This window comes from Oncorhynchus nerka, linkage group LG18 (assembly GCF_034236695.1).
Source record: "Oncorhynchus nerka isolate Pitt River linkage group LG18, Oner_Uvic_2.0, whole genome shotgun sequence".
In the NCBI taxonomy this organism is placed as follows: domain Eukaryota; kingdom Metazoa; phylum Chordata; class Actinopteri; order Salmoniformes; family Salmonidae; genus Oncorhynchus; species Oncorhynchus nerka.
Window position 1 is genome coordinate 61,765,289 of NC_088413.1, and position 8,246 is coordinate 61,773,534.

The 8,246-nt window shown below is 40.0% G+C and overlaps 1 long non-coding RNA gene across 1 annotated transcript; it reads left to right on the plus strand.

Annotated features, from left to right (window-relative positions):
- The first annotated feature begins 577 nt into the window (after positions 1-577).
- Positions 578-7,890, plus strand: LOC135561908 (uncharacterized). The gene is made up of 2 exons (XR_010459783.1): positions 578-800; positions 5,553-7,890. It is a non-coding gene; the product is annotated as an uncharacterized LOC135561908 (long non-coding RNA).
- Positions 7,891-8,246: the final 356 nt, after the last annotated feature.

Genomic DNA, 8,246 nt, shown 5'->3' on the forward strand with positions numbered 1-8,246 from the left:
GTAGGCTACACCTTCCAACCCAATACTTTTCCCAGGCAACTTTGGCATCCCGCCAACTTTTTGCTGACTTTTCTTTATATATGAAAGGTATTGCCAGCGACAGAGCCTCTACTTTTATTTCCGCCAACCGACCTAGTCATGACTGCGGTAAAGTTCTGCCAAATATGAAATGTAGCTGTAATGCTGAGGCGGCATTGACAATCACTACGCTCATAAGCGCTCGATGATTGCTCGGCAGCACCTGTTACTACTGTTCTCCTGGCAGTTCTAAACTTTGGAGGCATGTCACTTCACCCATCTCTTCGCATAGCTCACCACATGCAGTGTTTTCTTAAGCACAACTGGATGGACCCATAAAGAATTGCTGTGGGAATAAATATCACTCCTTTGATGAAATGATTGTAATAAAGTAGGCTAATGGTCTTAAGACAGTGCAGTGGTCTTAAGACAGTGCATGTCAGTGTAATCGCAGTTACTGCGTTATCTGGTTCGAATCCAGGCCTCATTACATCTAGCTGTGATTGGGAATCCCATAGGGCGGTGCACAATTGGCCCGCCGGGGTAGGCTGTCATTGTACGTTAGAATTTGTTCTTAACTGACTTGCCTAGTTAAATAATGAAATGGTTGTTTACAGAAACCCCTAAGTCATCCAATCGTTATAGCCTAATACGTTCGAAGTAAAAGCCTACCCACGTGTAGACTTTTGATCAATCAATGTCAAGATTTTTCTTTTCACTGAACCTTCATTTGGATATTGGTTAGGCTACAATGAGGCTGTGGAAATGTTAGCTAAGTTGAGGTGAGTGCTGCCCATGATCATCTTGCCGATTTGGCTCATTTATTAGTATTGATCAGAACATTTTGACAGCATGTTATCTAGCTTAAAGATGCATTATGTAGAAATCACTTTGCCATTCCTGGTTGCTAAAATTCTATTAGTTCGCCTAAATTCAGTTTATGTGACAAAACAAGTATGGTGTACTGTAGAGAATCATTGTAACATCTAAACCGCTGTGAAATATATTTTCCATAACCCAAAATATTGTATTTTCAGTTGTTTGAATCTGCTGTACAAAACCGAAAGTAAAATTTGCAAAAAGTTAACTTAAGAACGGGAAGCATAGAAAAAACACGTTTTCAAAATAACTTTTTTTGTATGACAGTTCCACACGTTGCCCTGATGCAAGTTGTGTGGGAAACATCTTATTTGTATTTTATTCTGTTATATTTCATCATATTCTTAGCATACTCTAAAATATGTGTTGACTGTGATCAAATCAAATTTTATTTGTCACATGTGCCGAATACAAACCTTACAGTTAAATGCTTACTTACAAGCCCTTAACCAACAATGCAGTTTTAAGAAGAAAAAAGGGTTAAGAAAGTATTTACTAAAATAAACTGAAGTAAAAAATGTATATAAAAAAATGGAAATAAATAAATAATTAAGGAGCAACAACAACTGAACAGTAGCGAGGCTATATACAGGGGGTAACGGTACAGAGTCAATGTGCTGGGGCACCGGTTAGTTGAGGTAATTGAGCTATGTACATGTAGGTAGAGGTAAAGTGACTATGTATGGATTAGAAACAGAGTAGCAGCCTGCGTAAAAATGCGGGTGGGGTGGGGACAATGCAAATATTCTGCGTAGCCATTTGATTAGCTGTTCGGGAGTCTTATGACTTGAGGGTAGAAGCTGTTAAGAAGCCTTTTTTTTTAACCTAGACTTGGTGCTCCGGTACCACTTGTCGTGTGTTAGCAGAGAGAACAGTCTATGACTAGGGTGGCTGGAGTCTTTGGCAATTTTTTGGGCCTTCCTCTGACACCGCCTGGTATAGAGGTCCTGGATGGCAGGAGGCTTGGCCCCAGTGAAGTACTGGGACATACACACTACCCTCTGTAGTGCCTTGCGGTCGGAGGCCGAGTAGTTGCCATACCAGGCGGTGATGCAACCAGTTCTCTTGATGATGCAGCTGTAGAACTTTTTGAGGATCTGAGGACCCATGTCAAATATTTTTATTCTCCTGACTGACTGAAAATACTTTTCAGCCTAAGTGTATCTTGTCTGTTTAATGAACAAAATGACTATTGATTTCGTGTGCATGGTGCGGGCTGCACAGACCAGTAACATAATTAAAATACGATAATAAAACATCCATTTGATTAGTCTTATGTAATGTTTAAGAACCTGCCTAAAACAAATTAATAGTGGATTTCTTTGTGATGGTGCATATTCAATGGATGTTTTAAACAGTTAAATGCAACTGTCATTGAAAATGTAATCCCTAAAAGTAATTACGACAGGTCAAGGCAGGCAGGGGTCGATAATCTAGAGTAGTGGGGCAAAGGTACAGGACGGCAAGCAAACTCAGGTCAGGCAGAGGCCAGTAATCCAGAGGTGGGGAAAAGGTACAGGATAGCAGGCAGAGTGGTCAGGCAGTCGGGCTCAGAGACAACACAGGCAAGGGTCAAAACCATTAGGTCGAGAAAAAGAGAGACTGGGGGGAAAAGCAGGAACTGAGACAAAACGCTGGTTGACTTCACAAACTGTCAACAGACAAACAGAGAACACAGGTATAAATAAATACACAAGGGATAATGGGGAAGATGGGTGACACCTGGAGGGGGGTGGAGACATTCACAAAGACAGGTGAAACAGATCAGGGTGTGACAATCATGAGAGGGACAGAAACAATAACTTGAAATGCTGCATACTCAAAGAAATGTTCTAATCTCACCTTTCTGGTAAAGATAATTATAAATTGCTGAGGTGTAGTCACTTTTGAGGACACAAGCTCAAGTCCACAGTACAAATATAATAAAATATGAAATATTTTGTATGATATATTTCCTATTCAACAAAACTGTATGAATAAGGCTTGAAATTACTTAATTGCTTTCTAAATATAGCATCATCAAATAATAAAATGACTAACTATGAGATTTCACCTTCCTCATGACTGTAAAAGGCATATTTCTATGTTTGGTGTTAGAGAAAATGTGCATATTTTCTAAAGGTCTCTCTTAATTAAAACTTCTGCCCCCATCGCTGTGAACTTCTCACATAGCTCTAGATTGGCTTCATGAACTCCTTAGGAAGTCTCAGTTCATCTCATATGAATCTTGTCCGCCTATGACAAACAGAAAGTTTTTTGTTTGTTTAAAATCTATGAATTATTTTAGATTAATCTCTGAATGTGCTACTGTGATGAAACCACTCTCACCTGTTGCGCTATGATGTAATAATTGAAGGTATCTGCTTTGTCAGTGTCACACCCTGACCATAGTTTGCTTTGTATGTTCTATGTTTTGTTTGGTCAGGGTGTGATCTGAGTGGGCATTCTATGTTGTGTGTCTAGTTTGTCTGTTTCTGTGTTTGGCCTGATATGGTTCTCAATCAGAGGCAGGTGTTAGTCATTGTCTCTAATTGGGAACCATATTTAGGTAGCCTGTTTGGTGTTGGGGTTTGTAGGTGTTTGTTTCCTGTGTTAGTGCTACACTGGACTGGTTTTTGGGTTTTCACTTTGTTGTTTTGGTTTTGTGTGCATGTTCAGTTTTCTAATTAAAAAACCATGGACAACTACCGTGCTGCATTTTGGTCCGCCTCTCCTTCAATAGAATAATCCCGTGGCTGTGATGTAGGGTTCAGTCAGGAGTTGATGGACGGTCGGAGGAAGAGCAAATTAAATGCTAAGAGATCCATCCCAGCTTCAAGTGGTTTCAGATTTCACATCCTACGTTGCACAGGTGCAAAACATATACTACCGTGTCCGTGGGAACAGGGGCTATTGCTTAATGCATGCCATTTTGATCTTTGGTATCTACAGATTGATTTATAAATGAAAATGTTGGTCAGAACCAGAACTAGAACCACACAGGTCCCTTACATCGAAGAGTTATTAACTCAGTGAGTCGCACCGGTAACACTGGCACATTTGGGACTTCTAACCCATTTTAAACTTTGTGTTTGAGTTATTTCTGGGTTGCAACATTTGATTTATCTATGTACTCTGCATCTGTAGATACCATCCAGTAGTTTGTGAATAATGGGGGCTGAGCCAGAGTGGTGTTTGTGAGACAAGGGCGAATCCCGACGTGGTCCTAAGCTGGATCTTTTTACAAAAACGCCTGTGGAGTCTGAATGGTTAGAGCTACAAATACTATTAAAAGCTATCTATGAAAAGCTGAGACTCCCACGAACAAGCACATGTAACAAACTACACAAGAGTCATTAGAAGGTACTGTGTCTATAATGCTGTAAGCTCACATAGTTGCTGTCACAAACTCTCAACTCCACACAGTTGGCAATGACTAGTTGGATAATAATTCCCAACTGAGCAAACCATTTCAGTACGTACAGCATTCATATGAGTGTGTTTTTGGTCTGTGTATGAAAGGGATAATAGTTCTGCCTGTAATTTGTTCCAGGCAAGCAAAACCAAAAAACATGTCGCAAAGCCAATCATCACTGTCTGGTTTTCCAATTCTATATGATGATGTTTCTTTGCTAGAATACAAGGACAAAATCAGAAGGTCAATGGCATGGAGAAAAATTGCAGAGATTGTTGACGAAGAGATATTTCCCAATGTTTTCTTGTGCTGCTAGCTAGCTATGAACCTCAATCAACCTAAACCTAAACTTCAAAACTGTTATCAAAGCCACCATTTTGTGAATGTGTTCACTAAATTAAATTGTGAAATTTGAACATCAAAGGATAGAATTCACCAGTAACACACATTATAACATTGTAAATGAAACACCTAAGGAAGAAATTCCCATGTAGTGTGCTGCTGTATTATCCATTATGATTGTCATATATTATAGCTCATGGCTCTTTCATTATACCTGTGTCATGACATTGATGATTATAGCTCACGTCCTGTAAAATACATAGGCCTACATGTACACTACCGGTCAAAAGATCTAGAACACCTACTCATTCAAGGTTTATTTTTTATTTCTACTATTTTCTACATTGAAGAATAGAATAGTGAAGACATCAACAAATGCCAGGAGTGTGCAAAGCTGTCATCAAGGCAAAAGGTGGCTTTTGAAGAATCTCAAATATAAAACATTTGTTTTAACACTTTTTTTTGGTTACTACATGATTCCATATCTGTTATTTCATAATTTTGATGTCTTCACTATTATTCTACAATGTAGAAAATAGTAAAAAATAAAGAAAAACCCTTGAATGATATCCATACTGAAGACAAATATAAACGGAACATGTAAAGTGTTGGTCCCATGATTCATGAAATAAAAGATCCCCGAAATGTTCCATACACACAAAATGTACATCCATATTAGTGAGCATTTCTCCTTTGCCATTATAATCCATCCATCTGACAGGTGTGTCATATCAAGAAGATGATTAAACAGCATGATCATTACACAAATACACCTTGTACTAAAAATGTGCAGTTTTATCACACAACACAATGCCGCAGATGTCTCAAGTTTTGAGGGAGCATACAATTGGGATGCTGACTGCAGGAATGTCCACCAGAGTTGTTGCCAGATAATTAACTGTTTATTTCTCTACCATAGGACGCCTCCAACGTCATTTTAGAGAATTTGGCAGTAGGTCCAACCGGCCTCACAACCACAGACCATGTGTAACCACGCCAGCCCATGACCTCCACATCTGGCTTCTTCACCTGTGGGATAGTCTGAGATCAGCCATCCTGACAGCTGATGAAGCTGTGGGTTAGCACAACCAAATAATTTCTGCACAAACTGTCCGAACCCCTCTCAGAAGTTCATCTGCGTGCTCATCATCCTCAACAGGGCCTTGACCTGACTGCAGTTTGGCATCGTAACCGACTTCAGTGGACAAATGCTCACCTTCGATGGCCACTGGCACGCTGGAGACTTGTGCTTTCCACGGATAAATCCCGGTTTCATCTGTATGGGGCAGATGGCAGACACTGTGTATCTCAGTTGCTTGCAACTCCAGGGTTGTGGGTTTGATTCCCATGTGGGATAAGTTACAAAAAAGTATGAGAATGTATGCACACACTACTGTAAGTCGTGCTGGATAAGAGCGTCTACTAAAATCAGTGGTTTGCTGACGTCAACGTTGTGAACAGAGTGTCCCGTGGGATTATGGTATGGGCAGGCATAAATTACGGACACAATTCCTGTGATGAGATCCTGAGGCCCATTGTCGTGCCATTCATCTGCTGCCATCACCCCATGACAATGCAAGGATCTGTACTAGAGGTCGACCGATTAATCGGAATGGCCGATTAATTGGGGCCGATTTGAAGTTTTCATAACAATCGGAAATTGGTGTTTTGGGCGCTGATATTTTTATTTTTTTATACCTTTATTTAACTAGGCAAGTCAGTTAAGAACACGTTCTTATTTTCAATGACGGCCTAGGAACGGTGGGTTAACTGCCTCGTTCAGGGGCAGAACGACAGCTTTTACCTTGTCAGCTCGGGGGATCCAATCTTGCAACCTTACAGTTAACTAGTCCAACGCAATAACGACCTGCCTCTCTCTCGTTGCACTCCACAAGGAGACTGCCTGTTACGCGAATGCAGTAAGCCAAGGTAAGTTCCTAGCTAGCATTAAACTTATCTTTATAAAAGACAATCAATCATAATCACTAGTTAACTACACATGGTTGATGATATTACTAGTTATTATCTAGCGTGTCCTGCGTTGCATATAATCTGACTGAGCATACAAGTATCTAAGTATCTGACTGAGCGGTGGTAGGCAGAAGCAGGCACGTAAACATTCATTCAAACAGCACTTTCGTGTGTTTTGCCAGCAGCTTTTGTTGTGCGTCAAGCATTGCGCTATTTATGACTTCAATTCCATCAACTCCCGAGATGAGGCTGGTGTAAACGAAGTGAAATGGCTAGCTAGTTAGCGCGCGCTAATAGCATTTCAAACGTCACTCGCTCTGAGCCTTCTAGTAGTTGATCCCCTTGCTCTGCATGGATAACGCTGCTTCGATGGTGGCTGTTGTCGTTGTATTGCTGGTTCGAGCCCAGGGAGGTGCGAGGAGAGGGACGGAAGCTGTACTGTTACACTGCCAATACTAAAGTGCCTATAAGAACATCCAATAGTCAAAGGTTAATGAAATACAAACGGTATAGAGGGAAATAGTCCTATAATTCCTATAATAACTACAACTTAAAACTTCTTACCTGGGAATATTGAAGACTCATGTTAAAAGGAACCACCAGCTTTCATATGTTCTGAGCAAGGAACTGAAATGTTAGCTTTCTTACATAGCACATATTGCACTTTTACTTTCTTCACACTTCGTTTTTGCATTATTTAAACCAAATTGAACATGTTTCATTATTTACTTGAGGCTAAATTGATTTTATTGATGTCTTATATTAAGTTAAAATAATCGGTATCTGCGTTTTTGGTCCTCCAATAATCGGTATCTGTAACTGCATTGAAAAATCATAATCGGTCGACCATTAATCTGTACACTATTCCTGGAAGCTGAAAATGCCCAAATCTTCCATGGGCTGCATACTCACCAGACATGTCATCCATTGAGCATGTTTGGGATGCTGTGGATTGACATGTTTGACACCATGTTCCTGCCAATATCAATCTACTTTGCACAGCCATTGAAGCGGAGTGGGACAACATTCCACAGGTCACAATCAACAGCCTTATCAACTCTATGCGAACAAGATGTGTCGTGCTACATGAGGAAAATGGTGGTCACACCAGATACTGACTGGTTTTCTGATCCACGCCCCTACTTTTTTTTAAAGATACTATATCTGTGACCAATAGACGCACATCTGTATTCCCAGTCATGTGGAATCCATAGGATAGGACTTTATTTATTTAAATGGACTGATTTCCTTGTATGAACTGTAACTCAGTAAAATCTTAGAAATTGTTTATGCCCATTATTGAACTTGTTGACATTTCAATTACCATACAAATTGTCAGCTCCTTATTTTCATGAATACAAGGTTTGGATATGCACTAAACAATTGTCAGGAAAAAGTCATGTAGAAAATCAGGCTTATGGTTAGCTTCATATACATTATCTACTGGTATCCTTTTAAATTGAGAACATATAGCTGGCTCAACAATATGAGAACAATGTGTGACAAGGGCACATTGCACATGCCCATAATGCCACTAATGCCATACTGTAGGCCTATGACTGCATTGGTGATGCATGCCATTATGATAAACTGAAATAGGTTCACATGCCTGATATAATGAGACGGTGACAATCAAATAAAA